Source organism: Rousettus aegyptiacus, unplaced genomic scaffold (assembly GCF_014176215.1).
Source record: "Rousettus aegyptiacus isolate mRouAeg1 unplaced genomic scaffold, mRouAeg1.p scaffold_m13_p_12, whole genome shotgun sequence".
Taxonomy (NCBI): domain Eukaryota; kingdom Metazoa; phylum Chordata; class Mammalia; order Chiroptera; family Pteropodidae; genus Rousettus; species Rousettus aegyptiacus.
In genome coordinates, this window is record NW_023416287.1 from 30,877,502 (window position 1) to 30,899,766 (window position 22,265).

At 36.2% G+C, this 22,265-nt stretch overlaps 1 protein-coding gene and 1 pseudogene across 6 annotated transcripts in view; one reads left to right on the plus strand and one right to left on the minus strand.

Annotated features, from left to right (window-relative positions):
• TASP1 (taspase 1) overlaps positions 1-22,265 on the minus strand; it is a 221,796-nt gene that overhangs the window by 94,339 nt on the left and 105,192 nt on the right. The window lies entirely within an intron of this gene.
• On the plus strand, positions 18,200-18,318 carry LOC118610345 (annotated as a pseudogene).

Genomic DNA, 22,265 nt, shown 5'->3' on the forward strand with positions numbered 1-22,265 from the left:
CATTCCTTCTGAGTTATTAAATATATTTTCAGGAATTTATAGTAAGGAAGTAGACAAATATACAAAAGCTATGTAGAAATTACTGCTATTGGAATAGCATAAAAAAACAACAAATAAAAACAAACACCAGGAAACACCCTAATGGTCATTCTAAAAAACTAACATAACCATCGAATAGAATTTTATGCAGCTATTTTAAAATAATAAAGTTACTATTTAAATCACTAACTTAGGAGTTAGTAAATTCCTAAACTATGAGTTAAACTAGGGGTACTTAAGCAGGATAATCCATGAATAAAAATCCTATGCAATTTTACTAGAATTGTGTATACATTTATACAGGTTCACAGGCATGGTTCTAAGAAGAGAATACATAGTTTTTAGATTCTCAGAGGAAGAATGGTTACTCCAAAAGGTGTTACTACTATAGTTAGTCTCTAAAGATGGACCCCAGTGAATTAAACTGCTCAGATTCACACCTTTACGTGATCCCTACCTACACTAATCTGGATTAGCCCTGTGATTCACTTTAACAAACATAATGCCAGTCTCAGGTTTAAGCCCTTAAGTAGGCCTGACAGCTTTTACTTTTGTGCTTTGAGAGTCCAGAGCTACCTTGCTGGAGAGGCCACATTGAGATAGAGAAGCCCTGATGCTAAGTAAGAAGAAAGCGAGGCCAATGGGTACCAACTGAGCCCAACCTTCTGATTGTCCCAGGCAAGGCTCTAGCCATGTAATAAAGCCATCACGGACATATAGTTAATCCACCATCTAATTTCAGCCTAATGAGAATCCCCGAGCATAAGAGGCAAAAAACAAAAACAAAAAACAAAAAACTAAAACCCCTGTCCACTTGAGACCCAGTTAACACATATAATCATAAAAGGTAAGAAAGTAGTTGTTCTTCTAAGCCAGGAGTCCCCAACCCCCAGTCTGTGGACCAGTGCCAGTATGTGGTCTGTTAGGAACCGGGCCGCACAGCTGGAGGTAAGCGGAGGGCTAGCTAGCAAAGCTTCACCTGTATTTGCAGCCTCTCCCCAGCGCTAGCATCACCACCTCAGCTCCACCTCAGATCATCAGGCATTAGATTCTCATAGGAGCACTGGTAGCTGGTACCAAAAAGGTTGGGGACCACTGCTCTAAGACACAAAGTTTAAGAGTGATTTGTTAAAACAGCAATAGGTAACCAAACAGTTACAAACTGCTGGTTTAGAGTGAGCAACTTCAACTAATTAAGCACCTAATATATCGCAATATAATGGCTGAAAAAAAAATCAGAAGCTATCATTCATTAGTGGATATAACACCACTCCTCAGTCGTCTACATAATCCTTGTCCATGCACGCATGTGTGTGCACACACACACAATAATGGCACTGATCAAAAACAATTTTAGTCACTTCGATTTCACATACTTAATTTACATAGGCCCTTTCATTACACAGAAATGGAACATAGATCAAGCATATAACTTTGTCCTTATATTAAAAGAAATGAAAAGGAGGCCCACAAATGACCCTTCGTTTTAAATATTACAGTGGTTACTTATGTAAATCACCTTCCTTCCCTCTAGACTGAAAAAAAGTAGACAGAGGTTAAGGGAGCTCATGTTTGAAAGGTATTTTATAATGTTAATAAAACAGCATTGTTTTATGTCATAATAGGACAATTACACTGCTTATTAAATAGAAATGCTTTCTCTTTATTAATTTCCATAATAATCTTGCAAAATGATACTTGAGAGGAAAATAAATTTAAAAAGAACCAGGAATCCTGCCCCAGAACCAAGAAGCAAAGCAGAACATAAACAATATGAAAAAGGCCAGATCCTATTTCATCTATTCAATTGAGTGAAATGAAGATATAAACAAACTTTGTGGCGGTGCGTTTTGGGTTTTCTTTTCTTTTTTTTTTTTTTTTGTTCTAATCTACTGCATTTACTTTTTCAAAACAAAAACATTCATTTTCCACCGCCAGCTCAAAAAATGGCAAGAGGCATGGCTTTGGTAAGGACAGATTTAAATGACAACTAAACATTTTTTAACTCTCTAAATACCTAACCTATAACATTTCTATTAGAACAGGTGATTAAATTTCAGTTTAGCCCAACTTCTTTTTCACATTTCTCTACTACCGTTAAGTGAAGATTCTTTAAATTTTTAGGCACTTGGGCACTGTTTGACCTTTCTAAACCTCAGATTTCTTATTTGAAAATAAGAATCATTATGTAAAAAAGTACCTAGCACAGTACCTGATCACAGCAAATGCTTGACAAATAGTAGGTGTTATTATCATACTTATTATTGATCACAAAATTAAGGCAAGAGTCAAGTTTAGTAGGATACTGGTAGTTACCTGCATAATAGCTATTTCCTATCAGTATCCCGAGTTTGTTCTGCTTTCTACTCCCCCCACCCACAGGCATGTACATGACCCACAGGCATGTACATGACCCACAGGTATGGCATCCGCCCATGATTGGTTCATGGTTAATTCTTCTTTGTCAGTGATTAGGTCAGAAATGGGTATATGACCCAAAATTACCTAATTGACAAAATTTGAGAAGTCTGCTGGGGGACTTCTGAGGAAAGAGTTCTTCACTCCTCAAAAAGAGCTACAAAAAGATTTTTTTTTCTTCCCTTAGAGATTTTTGCGTGATGAGATTTTCCGGCAGTGCAGTAGCCATTCTGCCATCAGCAGAATGATAACAGCAGAACAAGCCAAGGGAAGTGGAGAGCCAGATACTTGATATCATCAGTGGAGCCCCTGAACCAACAAATCCTGAAATCCACCTACCTCTGAACTTCCTTGTATGTGAAATCATATCATTCCTTATTGTTGAAGACAGGTTTAAGTTGTGATTTCTGTTATCTGCAGCCCAAAGCACTCTAATTACTACAGTAATGGAAAGGTGTGAAAACTGTAAAGGATTTTATTAAAACAAACTAAAATTAAGCCACCCTCCTCTTCAATAGAACAGAGCCTCTAGCACGAATATCTAAACCATTGTAGAACAAGTAAGTCATTTTGCCAATCAGAATCTGTTTGACACTGCTTCAAAATATGCAAAGGACTACTGAATTCAATTCAATAAATATTTACTGAGTACTAACTATAGCGTTAAGCCACCAGCATCTTCCTCAAGGAGCAAGAAGTTTTTGGGAAGACAAACAACAGAAGTGGTATAAGTGCTACATCATGGCACCACTGACCACAGAGGGAATAAATCAGTGAAGCTAGGCTGGGTTAGGAGGGAAGGTGAGAGGGTGCAGAAAAGAGAAGTCCTTTGAGCTCAATCTTGAAGGATGAAATAGGCTCCACCAGATGAATAAGGAGGGAAGGGATTCTAAACTGGAGCAGAAAGAGAAACATGCACTCCTGACTTAAGAAATTGTGCTAAATTGTTTACCTTGCAATGACAGAAAATAAAGAAACGAAGTGAATAGCTAGAACTTCTAATATGAGGTGCCCAGATTTGATGATCTAAATAAAAATTATCTGAGAGACTGGATTAAACATGGTGGCATGAGAGATATCCTCAGATCTTTTCCTCTTGAAACAACAATTAGCTGAACATTTAAAACTCAACAAAAAAACACCCAAACTGCACACCAGCATGTCTGAGCAGGGGATCTGCACATAAGAGCTACCAAAGGTCAGAACCCCGGGTATTGGGTGTTGGCAGTGGACTGGGAGAAAAACAAAGAAGCTGCCTCTAGCAGCTGGAGCTCCCAGTGTGTGTGTGTGTTGGGGGGCGGGGGGGGGGGAGGAACAGGAGAGGCGAGTTCCCTGAACAGCCCTGCCTGAGAGTGCTATGAGCTCCACATAGCCACAATCATCAGTGCAGAAAGCAGAGAAACAGGGACAGCAGAAAAGCGGGTACAGCAGAGAAACAAGTTGATTTTTACCAGCCCCAGTTGCAAAACTGAGGTTGAACTGCAGCCTCTAACCCCTAACCCAGGGGGCCCCTTCCATATACCCTCTGAGACAGATCGCCGCAGAGCACCAGGGGAATCAGCAAACACTACAGAACTGTTACTGACGCTGACAGGAACTGAAACTGAGGGTAACGAGCATGATTAAACATCTATAAGGGGGAAAAAACATTATTAACATTTTATATAAAGCAGAGCTCCAAGAGGCTTAGATACCACCTACTGGAAACCAAAAGAAAATACTTTTTTTGCAACAGCCTTGGGACCATTATATAATAAATCTTCTTTGGGGGGGGGGGGCAGAACACACTTCCATTAATGCTCAGGCAGAGAAATAGTCCATTAAACACCATGAACAACCAAGGTGACAAGTCATCTCAGAAAGAAAGCGAAACATCGCCAGAAAATAAGCATACAGGCATAGAAATGTGCAACTTAAATGACAGAGAATTCGGGATAGTACTTCGGAAAAAACTCAGTGAAGTGTGAAATGAATCATATCAACAATTTCAGGAAATGAAAAAACAACTAGATAAGCCTAATGAGTTCTTCAACATGGAGACTGAAACCCTCAAAAGGAGAGGGATAGACTTTCTGGAGATAAAGAATACACTGCAAGAGTTGAAAAATGAAATAACAAGTTTGGGAAATAAGAGTCGACCAAATGGAGGAAAGAATCAGTGGTATCGAAGACAGAAATCTAGAAACAAATCAGAAGGAAGAAAAAAGAAACCAAAGAATTAAAAAATAATGAAAGAGAAATACAAGAACTAGCCGATACCATCATAAAAGAAAACATAAGAATAATGGGAATTCTTGAAAGAGAAGAAAAGGAGCAGGGATTAGAAAGCATTTTCAGAAAAATGGTTGATGAGATATTCCCAAATCTGAAGAATGAGCTGGAGCTTGGAATTCAAGAAGTCAATAGAACACCCAATTATCTCAACCCAAAAAGGCCTTCACCGAAACACACTGTATTAAAGTTATCAAAATCAGCAACAAAGAATTCTCAGGGCAGCCAGGGAAAAGAAGACAGTAACTTATAAAGGAAAATCCATTAGATTATCATTGAACTTCTCGGCGCAACCTTACAAGCCAGAAAGGAGTGAAATCAAATGAAAGGAACTACTAGCCAAGAATAATGTATCCAGCTAAGCTCTCCTTTAGATATGAAGGAGAAATAAATACCTTTCCAGATATACAAAAATTGAGGGAATTCTTCACTACAAGGTTTGAAATACAAGAAAAGTGAAAGAGGTCAGCTCACCTAAAACAAAATGAACAAATATATATATAATTAGAAGTAAGGTAACTACCAGGATGATAAAAGCAGAGGAGTACAACCCTTACTAAGAACAGGGCATTATAAGCTTAAAATAAGAAGAGATTTGCTATAGCAAGATAGTAATGAACTTTCAGCATGCATAGGGACAAAATGAGATAACAATGACTGAAAAGGGGAGGATTCCAAGATCTAATTTCCCAAAGAGGAATAGAGATAAGGCACAGGCAGAAGAAAAGGGATGACTATATATATACAACTATCCTTTTCATATTCGTAATGGTAACCACAGGCAAAAATTTAGAACCAAAGTATATAACGTAAAACAGGAAGGACCAGAAGCAAAACCCACAAAAGCCAACCAAAATAAAGAAAACAGAAACACAAGGACAAGGAAGGAATAGAAACACCCAGTTACCAGAAAGCAAAAGATAAAATGCCTATAAGAAGATCTCATATTGCAATAATCACTCTAAATGTAAATGGACTGAATTCACCAATAAAAAGGCACAGAGTTGCAGATTGGATCAAAAAACAAAACCCAACCATATGCTGCTTCCAGGAGACACATCTCAGCTCCAAAGACAAATATAGACTCAAAGTGAAAGGGTGGAAAATAATGTTTCAGCCAAATGGCATTCAGAGAAAAGTGGGAGCAGCAATACTAATATCGGATGAAATAGATTTCAAAACAAAAAAAGTAAAAGGTACTGAGGGACACTTCAAAATGATAAAGGGACTCATGCATCAAAAAGACATAACACTTATTAATATCTATGCTCCAAATCAGGAAGCCCCGAAATATGTACAGCAATTACTAACAGAACTAAAGGGAGAAACAGACCAAAACACTACCATAGTAGGGGACTAAATACCCCACTGTCAGATATGGGCAGATCATCCAAACAGAAAATCAATAAGGAAATAATATCTTTAAATGATACATCAGACTAACTGGACATAATTGACATTTACAGAGCCTTCCATCTCAAAACGGCTGCTTATACATTCTTCTCTAGTGCATATAGGACATTCTCAAGGATTGACCACATACTGGGACACAGAGATAACCTCAATAAATATAAGAGGGTTGAAATCATACCAACCATATTTTCTGATCATAATGCTTTGAAACTAGAGATCAACTGCAAAAAGAAATCAGGAAGAAACACAAATACATGGAGATTAAACAACATGCTATTGAAGAATAACTGGGTCAGAGAAGAAATAAAAAGAGAGATCAAGAGATACATAGAAACGAATGATGATGATAGTACAACATATCAAAACTTTTGGGACACGGCAAAAGTGGTCATAAAAGGGAAGTTCATATCATTACAGGCCTACCTTCAAAAACAAGAACAAGCACAAATAAACACCCTAACGCTTCATCTTAAAAAACTAGAAAAGAAAGAACAAATGAAGCCTAAAGTCAGCAGAAGGAAAGAAAATGAAAATTATAGCAGAAATAAATGAAATTGAAAACTAAAATAATAGAAAAAAATAAATGCAACAAAGAGCTGATTCTTTGAGGAGTTTAATGAAATTGACAAATCCCTGGCTAGACTCACTAAAGAAAAAAGAGAAAGGACACAAATAAACAAAATCAGGGATGAAAGAGGGGAAATTACCACAGACACCATAGAAATAAAAGAATCGTACAAGACTATTATGAAAAAGTATATAACACTAAATTTAATAACCTAGAAGAAATGGACAAGTACTTGGAAAGATACCACCTTCCTAGACTGAATCGAGAACTGGAAAATCTAAATAGACCCATCGGCAGTATGGAAATTGAAACAATAATCAAAAACCTACCAAAAAGTAAAATTCCAAGACCAGATTGGCTTCACCAGTGAATTCTACCAAACATTCACAGAATATTTAATACCTATTCTCCTAAAACTCTTCCAAAAATTCAAAGAGGAAGCAATACTTCCCAACTCACTTTATCAGGCCAATATTACCTTGATGCAAAAATGTGGTAAAGATAATGCAAAAAAAGGAAAACTACAGACAGACATCTCTAATGAACACAGATGTAAAAATCCAAAATAAGATACTAGCGAACCGAATACAGCAACATATTAAAAAGATTATACACCAAGTGGGCTTCATCCCAGAGGCACAGGGATGGTTCAATATACACAAATCGATGAATGCGATACACCACATCAACAAATTAAAAAATAATAATATGATCATATCAATAGATGCAGGAAAAGCCTTTGACAAGATACAGCACCCATTTATGATCAAAACACTTGACAAAATTGGTTTAAAAGGAAAGTACCTTAACATAATAAAGACCACATTATATTAAATGGTGAAAAACTAAAAACCTTCCCTCTAAGATCGAGAACAAGGCAAAGTTGTCCACTATCACCACTGTTATTTAATAGAACATTGGAGGTCCTAGCAAGTGCAATCAGACAAAAGAAAGATATAAAAGGCAACCAAATAGGAAATGAAGTCAAACTGTCACTATTTCCAGATGACATGACTCACAAGAACACTACTAGAAACAATATGTAAATACAGTAAAGTGGATACAAAATCAACATTCAAAAATCCATAATGTTGCTATACTGTAATAACAAAGAGTCAAAAAAAAGAAGTGGAATAAATAATTCCTTTTTGCAATTGCAACAAAAAGAATAAAATACCTAGGAATAAATCTAATGAAACATGAAGGACCTATATAATGAAAACCATAAGATCCTATTAAAAGAAATCAAAGAAGATACAAAGGAATGGGAAGATATTCTGTGTTCTTGGATTGGAAAAATCAACAGAGTTAAAATGACCTTTTACCTAAAGCATTATACAGATTTAATGCAATCCCCACCAAAATCTCATCAACATTTTTTAAAGAAATAGAACCAAAAAATCATCAGATTTGTATGAAAGCACAAAAGACCCAGAATTGCCAAAGCCATCCTGAGAAAAAAGAACAAGGGTGGAGGCATCACTCTGCCCAACTTCAAATTATACTACAAAGCAACAGTAATCAAAACAGCACAGTATTGGCAGAAAAATAAACACACAGACCAGTGGAACAGAATTGGGAGTCCAGAAATAAACTCGTAGTTATATGGGCAAAAATGGCAAAAAAAAATACAGTGCAGAAAGAAAAGCCTCTTCAATAAGTGGTGATGGGAAAACTGGAAAGCCACCTCCAAAAGAATGAAACTAGACTGTTGTCTATCACCACACACCAAAATTAACTCAAAATGGGTTAAGGACCTGAATATAAGACCTGAAACAATAAAACGCATTGAAGAAAACATAGGAACTAAACTCAAGGACCTTGGACTTCAAGAGGATTTTATGAATTTGACTTCAAAGGCAAGGAAAGTAAGAACAAAAATAAATAAATGGGACTAGATTTATTTCTGCTAGCAAAAGAGGCCATCAACAAGGTAAAGAGACAATCATCCAAATAGGAAAATACATTTGCAAGCAACACATTTATAAGGGCCTAATATCCAAAATATACAAAGAACTCATATGACTCAATAACAACAACAACAAAAAAAAAACAATCCAATCAAAAAATGGGCAGAGGACCTGAACAGACACTTCTCCCTAGAGGACATACAAATGGCCAACAAATATATGAAAAGATGCTCAACATCGCTAACTATTAGGGAAATGCAAATCAAAACCCCAATGAGATACCATCTCACACCTATTAGAATGGCTATAATCAACAGGACAAGTAATAACAAATACTGGAGAGGATGTGGAGAAAAAGGAACCCTCATACATGGCTGGTGGGACTGCAAATTGATACAGCCACTATGGAAAACAGTATGGGGGTTCCTGAAAAAAACTAAGAATTGACCTAAGAATATGATTCAGCAATCCCTCTACTGGGTATTTACCCCAAAGACTTGAAAACCCATATCCAAAAAGATATTTGCACACTGATATTCATGGCAGCATTATTCACAGTGGACAGGGCATGGAAGCAACCAAAGTGTCCTATGATAAGATAATTGGATGAAGAAGCCATGGTACATATATACAATGGAATATTACTCAGCCATAAGAAGAGATGAAACACTGCCATTTGCAACATGGATGGACTTTGAAATAATCATACTAAGCGAAACAAGCCAGACAGAAAATGTTAAAAATCACATGACATCACATATGTAGGATATAAACCTAAAAGCAACAAATGAACAGGAAAAACAAACAGAGACTCATGGAAATGGACAATGGACTAGTGGTTACCAGAAGGGAGAGGGAAGGGGGGAGGAGGAAAATAAAACAAAATGTTTTAAAAAATTATGTACCTATAATAATGATAAATAAATAAACTGGCATTTAAAAGATAAATAAAAACTATCTATGTAATACACATAGTGAGTTGCTAAAAACTATCCATAAACTTGATGACATGAGCAGAGTTTAACCTGCAAAAGTTTCTCTGAGGAAAGTCCAGGGCTGTGCATAAACCCAAGTCTGTATTGCTTATGCTTATTCCAGATGCAAACAGGCTATAATTCCAGATGAAAGGCTACAAAGAAGGATCTACACTACTAAGATATAAAGTGAAATCAAAGCAGGTAAGACAAGTCAAACAAAGATGTGTAAAACAAATATATGAAAAATATCTCCATTAAAATATTTCTATATTCCACTTAATTTACTTTTGTATGGCAAAGGAATTTTAACAGGTAAAGTTGAAGCAAATATAAATTTTAAAGATAAGGAAGAACTCACATGAATCAAATGCTCAGTAAATCTTAAAGCCTTATTGACCTCTGACATGAATTTAATTAACTATTTTAGCTATAAGAGCCAAATAGTCTTTTATACGCCTGAAAACAAACCACAACATTGTCATAGTAGAACGCAATCAAGAGCTAATTATTCCATCATCAATATTAGTAAACAATGACTAAAATGCTACATTACAACACATATAATTTGCCAGGAAGTTATAAAGAATCAGGAAAACATTTTCAGTTAGGGCTAGAACTCAGGGAAAGAGTTGAAGAAAATAGAACTCCTCAGCATTACAAAATATACAACATTGAGTCCCACCTAATAGGAGATACAATGGTACAAAGTGATAATGTCAATGATAATTAGCATATCTCTATGTCTCCCCTCCATAAAGAAAGATGTCCCAGTTCTGGGACAGGTTAGTGTACCCTTTGATCTTACTCCCTCTATTATGATTCAAACCCAAGTCTGATTCCTAAGCTTATGATCTCTCATACACCAAACTGCCTCTAGAGTGTACCTGTTCTTCCCTTCGATGTAAGTATGTGTAGACCTAAAATACCACTGTGGAATTTTAATGAAGTCTCTAATTTTTTAATGTCTAACTCAGAGTGTTTTTTAAATGGTTACCATGTTTTCTATTAGCCAGTGCTTGTTAAATTTTTTTTTCATCAAAGCCAAAAGACAAATACAACACAAATAAACTTTCATGATATGAACAAAACAATCTGAAAACAAAAATGTAAGGTATCCTTTGGTCATGACGTGTTATATTGTGGCTTTAATCCAACTGTGACTCACTAATGAGAACCATAACATATTCAATAACAAGTTAATTAAAATGCAACTGTTTCTGCACTTTACATTTACATGTCACCACTTTTTCTCCATGATTCACCAATAAATCTTTTTGCCCAAATTAAACAGCCACCATGGACAGAGCCAGTTAAACTAAAACACAATTGGTTCAGCATTATGTCTTTCTAATCTCTTTATCACTACCTTTTAGTTAGCAGTTTGTTTGATTCAGTTCTATGTACAACAAGAACCTTGGTTAATATGTATTAGAGTTAGATGTATCCCAGAAGAGTCTGGAAACATAATTTCTGCCAGCATAATAATCCTGTCTCAGTGGTCCCTATCCATACTGGCCCATATGGTCACTTACTAAGTATCTGTTAATGCTCTCAGTGATACCTAGGGTCAAGGATATATACCAGATTTCCTTAGCTTTAGATTCACTAAAACACATGAAAAAAGATTAGTAAACTGTATGGGATGAGTATTATAGGCAAGGCACAGTTGGGGACAGCACAACTTTGTCCATTGAAATGTTGTGCTACTTAAAGTATGATCCGTGGATCAGTACCACTGGTATCACCTGGAAGCTTGTGAAAAATGCAGAATCCCAAGGCCATCTCAGACACATTAGATCATGATCTGCATTTTAACAGATGGTTCATACATGCTACAGTGTAAAAGGAGTAGATGTTTAAAAACACAGCTTCCGTAACTGTTTCTGAAGAAACACCATTAAAATTATTACTTCAAATAAGTTTCAGAAATAGGAAGCCTAAACTAAAGTTTGGGTATAAAAACCATATCCCTTACACTGCAAATGTCCAGAAAAACCTTAAGAAGAACTGAAGATCCACACTTCAAGCATCTGAGAGCTGAAGCCTTGAATTCCCTGGGTACCATTTTTTTTTATAACAGCTTGCCAACATCAGATATACTATGTACCATCAAAAAGTGATGAGTTCTACCATGTACAAGTTTCATAGCAACAAATTATCAATTTTCAAAACTCAAAGTCAACATATTGTGCCTCACAGTCATTTAAGCTGGCAAGACTTTAAAGTACACACAAATCTGAAGTAATGCATTGGAAATATTTGATTTATGTTAAACAGTGCTCTGGAATTTAAACATTCGTATGCTCAACCAAACCTTATTCCTGGCCAATCGGCTCAATGATCAGTTTACATACACCCTTCCAATATATACTGCCCTGCTAAATTTAATATTTAAATTTTTTAAGAACTTTCTGTGTATTTTTAAAATAAATGTTACTTCAAGTACATTTCCTGAGCTGAAAAGAAAAGAACCACCATCACCACAACAAAATAATACCAAAAATGGCCCTGTGCTATAAAAGGCACTTCTTGTATTGAGTCAACTCTGCCTCTAACAAGAACCTTCTAAAGAATGAACTAAGATGGCAAAGCCACGAAGTCCTTCAGTCCAGTAAGGAACACGAACGAAGCAGCGTGTCAGAAAGAAATTGTTTTTCTGCTCCTTTTGATGGGTTCTGCTTTCAAGTCAGGAAATTAGAAACAGGTGTGCCAGAGGGCACACACATCCTCGCTCCACACTGAAAAACACGCGTTTTCAATTTTCAAACATGAAAGGGACTCCTGTTGAATGAAAGAAGAAATGAAAATCCAGCTCTGTTTCTGTGAACCATATGAAGGGAGCTTAGAAAGTCTCTGACAAGTTGCTTGACTTACTCCCTCTCCAACTGACAGCAGGTAGTGCTCCACAATAGGAAGGAAAGGCATTCTTTTAAGTGAGAACAATCAAAGGGAGAATTACATTAAGGATCACAGCACTGGCATTTTAACCGATCACTTGATCTTATGCTTCTGTTTCTACTATTTCTTCACTGTGTATTTTAAAATTGGAAGTCTGTTCTTTTGCAAAACAACAACAAAGCAATGCAAAATAAGTATCTGGCAAAAAAAAAAATGCCGAGAAAGTACAAACATCAAAAGAATATCTTGGGGCTCATTCGATGCACTATAACCCATGTCTACAATCTCTTTCAGAGAAAGAACTACTTTTCTTCATGATGTCCTGAGCTCTCCTGTGGTGCTGAAGACATTTCAGTGAGTATATGAGTGTGATGGCTATTGCTAAGCTTAAAATCAACTGGTTTTGGTGGGACTTTGGGGACAAAATGTATGGAAGGAAGGGAGATGTACTACTTACTGCCTGTGACAACACTCAAGCCATCAGGTACACTGAGGCACCAGCTAGTAACCCTTTGGGAGACACGATAGTGCACTTTCTTTAGGTGCATAGATGCAGCAGAGCCTTGTTCAGGCCTAGCAAGTCTCTGGTATAGCCAATATTTCGACATATTTCCAGGTTGGTAAGAAACTCCTCTACAGTATCAAGTGAGGCCATGGATTTGATGCCCTTTGAGTACAAGGGCTATCCTTACTTCTCTTTTATCATACCCAAGCTAGAGCACAAGATAAGAGCCTGTAAAATAGCTGTTGTTTTATAGCACGATAGCAACTACAAGTCATCTTTCATAAGAGCAAGATACCTGAACTCATGTGTGCATGAAACAACATCCTTCATTATCCTTTAAAATTGTTTTGAATGATATTTAAAGATATATAAAAATATTCATTATACAATATGAAATGGACAAATCATAATACAATCTAAATAATATTGTTGTTTCCTTTTGTCTACCAAAAAATCTACCGAAATATTAACATGCTATCACAAGATGGTAAAATTATCAGCTTAATTTTCTAAATTCCTTTCAATGGACATGTGTAATTTCACAGTCAGAAAAAAATCTACTCATTTAAAGCTTCAAATATACATAATAACAAAAGCTGTCACACTGAACTGGCTTCCTAGGAAATGATCTAGCATTCCATTTTATTTTGAACCATCAGTGACTTTAGTTATATAAAAAGTAGAAATAATATATTAATAGTTCATCAGATAAAAAGTGACCTAATTAGAGTAAGCAACAATCACAGAATAGAATTCCTTTCCCAAATAATTACTTTAGTTCTTAGAAATGTACTGGTAGTTAATATACTCTGTTATCTGTAAATGGACATTATTTCTTCCCCACCTCCATTAACTAAACAATCCAAAGGGTCAAGTGTTTTTAGATGATGTTTACAAATGTTAGGGTTTTATCTCTGCTCATATCTAGAAGTCATAATTCACGCAGAAAAAAAAAATTCTCTTATTATTATTCCCAACCCCACATATTATATCCCAAATTATTTCAGCTTAAGTGGCTGCTCCTTACCCTGAGCCCTCTAAGAATCTTGTTGAATGTGACAAGATTATGAAAGTTTATTATTTCCTAAAGACAAGAAGCTTCTCAGAAGCCACAGTGTCAGCCATGTAAGTGAGAAACAGCACTGCCCAATGAGGCAGATAAAGGAACCAGACTGAGCTAAAGAGTCTGGATCCCATTCCACTGGAACTAACAGCAATGTACTTAACTTCATGAGCAGTTTTGCCTCTCCTTGTCTGAATCATTGTTCACCATTCCAGAGCAACACCAGAAATAAAAGACTTAACTGTCTTCATCTATCTTCTAAAAGAATGAGCATCTTCCTCCTCAAAAAAGATCCCCACTTTATACATAAGAAATTTTAAATACTTAGTCAAGGCCATCTAGTGACTACCACTTAACACCTTAAATTAAGTTCCACTTAATTTGCACTCACTCATCTTCTTCAGGTATCCTTTGTTCTCATCAGAATACATCACTCTCAACCCTTCATTTAACTTTCTCTATCCCTGACTCGTCTGTGCTTAAACTAGCTCATTCTACCTGTTATGGATTGAACATTTTTTTCCCCATCCCAGTAATACTTCCAAACATATTCATATGTTGAAGCCCTAACTCCCAATATGATATTTTGGGGGAAGTAAGAGTGTTAAATGAGGTCATGAGGGTACAGCCTCCACAATGGGATTAGTGTCCTCATAAGAAGAGAAAGAGAGACCAGACTGTATAAGGACAAAGCAAAATGGCAGCCATCTGCAAGCCAGGAAAAGAGCCCTTACCAGGAACTGATTCTGTTGGCACCATAATCTTGGACTTCCCAGCCTCTAGAACTGTGAGAAATAAGCAACTGTTGTATAAGCCATATGGTCTGTGCTATTTTGTTATAGTAGCTTGAGCTAAGACACCAGCTAAATGTACTTTTTTGTTCATATTTCATTCACATCGATTCATTCAACCAACATCAGAGGCTCAATCAGATGAAGCACCATTCACACATCAGTGAAGAAAACTGATGAAAATCCCAACCTTCATGGACTGTCATAGTAGAGTGGGGTAGAATAAAGAAAAATAAATACCTAAAAGTAATAAAATATTAAACAATGATATATACTATGGTAAAAAAATAAAACATGGAAGAGGGATAGGAAATGTTGGCTGAGGGAAGATTTACATGTTTAAATAGGATGGTCAGGGAAGATCTCAGTGAGCAAGTGAATGCTGATGAGGATGGGGCAGGGGCTTAAGATACTAAGGGTAGAGAGTGGAGGAAAAGGATTGAGTGAAGAAGATTTAAAAGTAAATGAGAAGAGTGAACTAAGGGAAAAAAGAACCTAAGTACAGACAACTCCTTGAAGTTTTATTTTGAAGCATAGCTAAAAGACAAATGTCAGAAGGGACGCTGAACCCCTAGGTGACCTATACACTGAGTCCTGAGTAGAATAAGGCTTTTATTCAGGATAACAATCGAGAGACTAAGCCACCAAGAATGTGCAACATATAGAGTACAGAAGAAAAATAATAGTTGCTTTTACAAAGGAAGCAGAAACATGGATTTTTGCCTGCCTCCCCACTCCTTCTGGGCCCCCGAAGAGCAATGACCACATATCAATGTCTCAGCAATGGTCTCCTGCTGGTCTTTCCATCATGTGACTCCACTCTCGCAGGAAAGGCTGCCTTGTGCCCTCCTGACAAAGGTCCTTAGGAAGAAGTTTTGCAGCACAGACTCATTATTAGATAATCTGCTGCAGAGGGGGAGAGGGAGACTTATGGCTGACCACTAGACTAAAAACCAAGAAGCAGTGACATACTGCCCAACCACTGGCTCAGAAATATTTAGGCAAAAGCCTGGTTTTATTCTTTGCACTTTTTAATCCACCCACCTTTAAACATACACCTGGTAAGCCATGCGCACACCCTCACTGACCTCAAGTGTTTTAGGACTACCTAGAGCCAAGATCTAGAAAATAAGAGAACCTAGAAAATCAGAAATCACTAGGCCTCATATCGGAAACAAAGCAGCAGATCTTTCTTCAAGTCAGAACACTTTAAGGAAGAAGAACTGAAGCATACATCTCCTGATCACCAGTAAGCTGCCATATATCCCCTAGACTCACTATTTCTCTTTAAAAATAAAACAGACTACAAAGACAAGTAACAGAAGAACAATGTTAAGGTCAACCAGAGCATCAACTCAGTCTCCTGTTTTTTTTTTCTCTTTCGGATCTTCTAATCCTCAATCTACTCTACCTTTCCATAGCCAATATACATCTCATATGTTACTGAAAAACTATGTGTAATTCTGATTTAGGCAAGTTAAATTTTAAAGTCAAATTTTAAAATGCTATTTAAAAAAGTTCCATAGTAAATAATCTTTCTGAAAAGACAAGCAACTTTCTAGAAGAGGGAGGAATCACATAAGCATTTCTCTTTTTTTTTAATTAAAATATATTTGACACATAACACTGTGTAAATGTAAGGTATACATGTTAACTTGATACTTATACATTATAATATGACTGCCATTGTAGCAAAAATTAGAACCTCTATCATGTTACATAATTACTCTTTCTTTTCGATGGTTGGAATAATTAAATTCTAGTCACTTAGCAAGTTTAATGATTCTAATACAATATTGTTGTCTATACATATGCACTTCTTAATTTCAATTTGTCTATTAAGCACTTATTAAATGTAAGGCCCTGTGCCAGGCACTCGGTAGACACAAAAATATCTAAAGCCCCATTTTCCTCAAGAGCTTATGTCGCCACTAGAAGAAAACTTGAAAGAAATTATTCTCACACAAAAAAAGCTGAGAATATTAAAAGCTTTTACTATAGTTTATCAATTCTAAAGTACACTTCATTTCCACATTCTAAATTTTCTGAGATCAGGAGGCGTGTTACAATTGATGTCATCCTCCCATGGCTGTCTTACAGGCTGCAGTTATAAAGCAGCTACCACTGTCTGCAGAGGTAAGCTATTCTCATTTGTTAACCCTTTGGCTGAGTTATGTGCTATGTTTGAACTACATGTATTGACTTTAAATGCCACTTAAGATGTGTTCAAAAGCAATGGGGTATGACATTGTTACCAGTGAAGCAAATGTTTCTTGTTGGAGGAATAAACCCAATTCTATATTTTCTTGTAAAGCAACAACTAGTGTTATGTGATAAGAAAGTAGTGTGTCATACTATAATTGTCAATCTTTTTTCCCCTTTAGTGTATCTTTCTGATATTGGTGTATCTGGTTCTTGGGTATGACACTAAACTTAAGGGCAACAAAAGCAAAAATAGACAAGTGGGACTACACAAAAGAAAATAATAAAATGAAAGGCAACCTACAGGATGGGAAAAATATTTGCAAACTATATATTTTCGATAAGGGGTTAATATCCAAAATTGTAAGGAACTCCTCTAAGTCAATAGCAAAAAAAAAAAAGTAAGATTAAAACATGGGCAAAGAACAAAGAACTCAAATAGACATTTCTCCAAAGAAAACACATGAATGGCCGGCAGGTACATGAAAAGGTATTCAACATCACTAATCATCAAGAAAATGAAAAATCAAAACCACATTGAGCTACCACCTCAAACCTATTAGAATGACTATTATCAAAAAGACAAGAGATAACAAGTATTATTGGTAAGGATGTGAAGATATGTAAATCCTTGTACATAGCTGGTGGAACTGTAGAATGGTGCAGCTGCAATGGAAAACAGATGGATATTCCTCAATAAATTAAAAATAGGACTAACATATAATCCATCAATTCCAATCCAAAAGAACTGAAATTAGGATCCCGAAGAGATATCTGCACCCACCATGTATGTTGCTTCATTATCCACAATAACCAAGAAGTGAAAACTTAAATGTCCATCAATGAAAGAATGAAGTGATTTTATATATATATACATACACACACATATATGTATGTATGTATATGTGTATATATACATATATACATACACACACGTACATACACATATACATACATACATATATGTGCGTGTATTTATATATATGTTTTATATATATATATATAAATAAATTGAGCTTTAAGAAAGAAGGAAATCCTATCATATATAAAAACATGGATTAATCCTGAAGTGAAAAAAAATAGTCACAGAAGGACAGATACTGCAAGATACCACTTACATGAGGTACCTAAAAGAGTAAAACTCATCTACAGCCATGCCACCCTGAATGTGCCCAATTTCATCTGATCTTGGAAGCTAAGCAGGGCCGGGCCTCTTTTGTACTTGCATGGCAGACCACCTAGGAATACCAGGTGCTGTAGATGTTAAATGAATGAATGAATGAATGAATGAATGAATGAATAATAAAATAAATAGATAAATAAATAAAAAATAAAATAAATAAAAAGAGTAAAACTCATAGAAGCAGAGTGAAGAACAGTGATTGCCAGGGATTAGGGAAGAGGAAATAGGGATTTGCTTTCAAATTTCCTAAAGTTTCAGTTATGTGAGATAAATAAGTTCTGGATTTGCTATACAATATTGTGCCTATAGTTAACAATACTGTATTATACATTTAAAAATTTGCTGAATTTAAACTAAAATGGCAGAGTAGGAAGACCCTGAAATCACCTCCTTCTATGAGCACACACCAAAACTATAACTTCATATAGAACACCCACTGCTAAGAACGCCCTGATAACTAGCTGAACCAATTTTCTATAACCAAGAATATAAAGAAAAAGTCACACCGAGATGGGTAGGAGAAGCAGAGATGCAGCCTAGCCAGGACTCATACCACTGGTACAGTGACCCACAAGTGAGAGGAATATCACAACTATGGAGGTGCCCCATGAGGAGTGAGGGGTCTGAGCCCCACATCAGGCTCCCCAGCTGGAGAGACCTGCACTGAGAAGAGGAGCACCATAAGATCTGGTTATGAAAACCAGCAGGGATCACCTCTAGAAGAGCTAATGGGCTGTGGGAAACTAAAATTCCAGCCTTAAAGGGCTGATGCACACTCTAACTTACTCCAAGGTCCAGAGGAGAGGCATCAGTTTAGAAAGTTCCTGGGTCATACATGAAGGAGATATACTGACTAATTTTAGGGCCAGTGCCAGAGGGGCAGGGGATTGGTAGAACTTCCTCTGGGGACAAAAGTGCTGTCAGGGACCATTTATTTTTTGTGCTTTTCTTTAACTATCTAACTACCTAGCTGACCCAGTGCTGGTGGACACCAACTCTGACACATCCCATCAACCTTGCTAACACCATTTTCCCTGCCCTGGCATTTCCCTGAGTTCCCACTCTGTCCTACCTGCCCATGAAGGCCAGAGACCCTCCCAAACAGCTCTCTCCCTTTCACACACAGCAGGCAGCCCCGGTTACACCCCAGAGTCCCTGCCATGTGACTCTAGTCCCAACACATCTGGCAGGCAGCCTTAGCCAGCACTGGAGCCACTTTGAAGTGGCTCTCACTCTGGTGGAGCCAATCTCACACACCAGCATGCCCACGAAAGTTGCAGCCAAGCCTCACAGCCATCCAGGCCAGGAACCAACCCTACCAACTAGTATGCCCAAAGAAGTTGTGGCAGGGTCTCATGAACAGAGGTGTGGGAACAATCCCCACCCACCAGCATACCCACAGCAATCACAGACCAACTACAACTCAAGGTAAACCCCTGAAGCACCTGGCTCTGGTGGTAAGGGGGATTGTGCCACTGGGCCCCATAGGACACCTTCTACATAAGGCTACTCTTTCAAGACCAGGAGACATAGCTGACCTACCTAATACATAGAAACAAACACAGAGAGATAGGCAAAATGAAGAGACGATGGAATGTATTTCAAAGGAAAGAACGAAATAAAACCCAAGGAAAAAAAATAAAAATAAAAATTGAAACAGAGATTACCAGTATAACAGATAGAGTTCAAAGTAATGGTTATAAAGATACCCACTGAACTCAGCAGAAGAATGAATAAACAAAATGAGAACTTCGATAAAGAGATAGAAAATAAAGAAAAGACCCAAACAGAACTTAAGAATACAATAACCAAAATGAAAAATACACTAGAGGGAATCCATAGAAGATTAGATGATAAAGAAGAACAGATGAGTGATCTAGAAGACAGGGTAATGGAAATCACTGATTCAAAACAAAAAACAAAAAACAAAAAAACAAAAAAGAATTTTTAAAAAATGAGAATAGTTTAAGGGGTCTCTGGGACAACATCAACCTAACAACATTCCCGTTATAGCAGTCCCAAAGGGAGAAGAGAGATTAAAAAAAGGAAAGAAACCTATTTAAAGAAACAAGTACTGAAAACTCCCAAACCTGGCAAAAAGAACACATATCCAAGTCCAGGAAGCATAGTTGAATCCAAAACAAGATGAACCCAAAGAGACAAATACCAATAAACCTCATAATTAAAATGTCAAAAGTTAATGATAAAGAGAAAAATCTTAAAAGCAGTAAGGGAAAAACAACTACTTACACACAAGGAAAACTTTCCATAAGACTGTCAGCTGAGTTTTCAGCAGAAACTTTGCAGGTCAGAAGGGAGTGAAATGGTTATTTAAAGTGATGAAAGAGGAAGTCTACAATCAAGAATACTCTATCTGGCAAGGTTATCATTCAGAATTGAAGAAGAGATAGTTTCCCAGACAATCTGGAAGAGTTCATCACCACTAAACCAGCATTATAAAAAAAATCTAAAAGCACTTCTTTAGGCAGAAAAGAAAACTCAAAAAATAGAATAAGAAAATATATACAATAAAAAAATTTACAGGAAAATATATAATAAAGGTAGTGGATCAACCACGGATAAAGCTAGTAAAAAGGTTAAACACAAAAGCGGTAATTTTTTCTGTATCTATGATAATTAGTTAAGAATTATACATACACACAAAAAAACATGTAAAATGTGACATCAAAAACATAAAATGGGTGAGTGGTGTGAGTAAAAATGTAGTGCTTTTAGAAGGCATTAGAACTTAAGCAGCATCAACTTTAAATAGACTGCTATATAAATAAGTTGTTATATATGAATCTCATGAAAACCACAAAGCAAACACCTGTAATAGATACATACACAAAAAAGAGAAAGACATCAAATATAACAATAAAAAAAGTCATCAAGTCACAAGGGAAAAGAGTAAGATAAAGGCAAAAAAAAAAAAAAAAAAGCAACCAGAAAACAATTAACAAAATGGCAATGAGTACATACCTATCAGTAATTACTTTAAATGTAAATGGACTAATGCTCCAATCAAAAGACACAGGGTGGTTGAGTGGATTGAAAAAAAACAAGGCCCATACATATGCTGCCTACTAGATACTAACTTCAGATGGACAGACACACAAAGACTAAAAGTGAAGTGAAGAAAAAACATCTTAAATGCTAATAAAATGAAAAGAAAGTTGGAGTAGCAATACCTATATCACATAAAATAAATGTTAAAACAAAGACTGATCAGAGACAAAGAAGGGCAATTCATAATGATAATGCGATATGAAGTTCTTATACGTCTAAACATCTAACATAGAAGCACCTAAATATATAAAGGAAACATTAACAGACATAATGGGAGAAATTGAAAGTAATACAACATTACTGGGAGGGGGGTGGTTAGAATCCCACTTACATCAATGGATATATTCATTCAGACAGAAAACCAAAAAGGAAATAGTGGCCTTAAACAACATGTTAGATCAGATGGTCTTAATACAACATTCCATCCAAGAACAGAATACACACTCTGTTCGACTGCACATGAAGCATTCTCTAGGATAGGTCACATATTAGGCCACAAAACAAATCTCAATAAATTTAAGAATACAGAAATCATATTGAGCATCTTTTCCAATCACAACAGTATGAAATTAGAAATAAATTACAAGAAAACAGAAAAAACACAAACTTGAGGAGGCTAAAAAACATACTACTAAACAACCAATGGATTAATAAAGAAATCAAAGAGCAAATCAAAAAATATCTTGAAACAAATGAAAATAGAATCAACTTTTCAAAATCTATGGGACACAGCAAAAATAGTTCTAAGAGGGAAGTTTATAGTGATACAGTTTACTTCAAGAAACAAGAAAAAGCTCAAAAATCCTAACCAAACACCTAAAGGAATTAGAAAAAGAAGAACAAATAAAGCCAACAGTTAGTAGAAAGAAAGAAAGTAGAGTCAGTGTAGAAACTGACAGAAAAAAAGGCTAAAAAAAAAAAAAAAAAGAAAAGATAATGAAACTAAAAACTTGCTCTT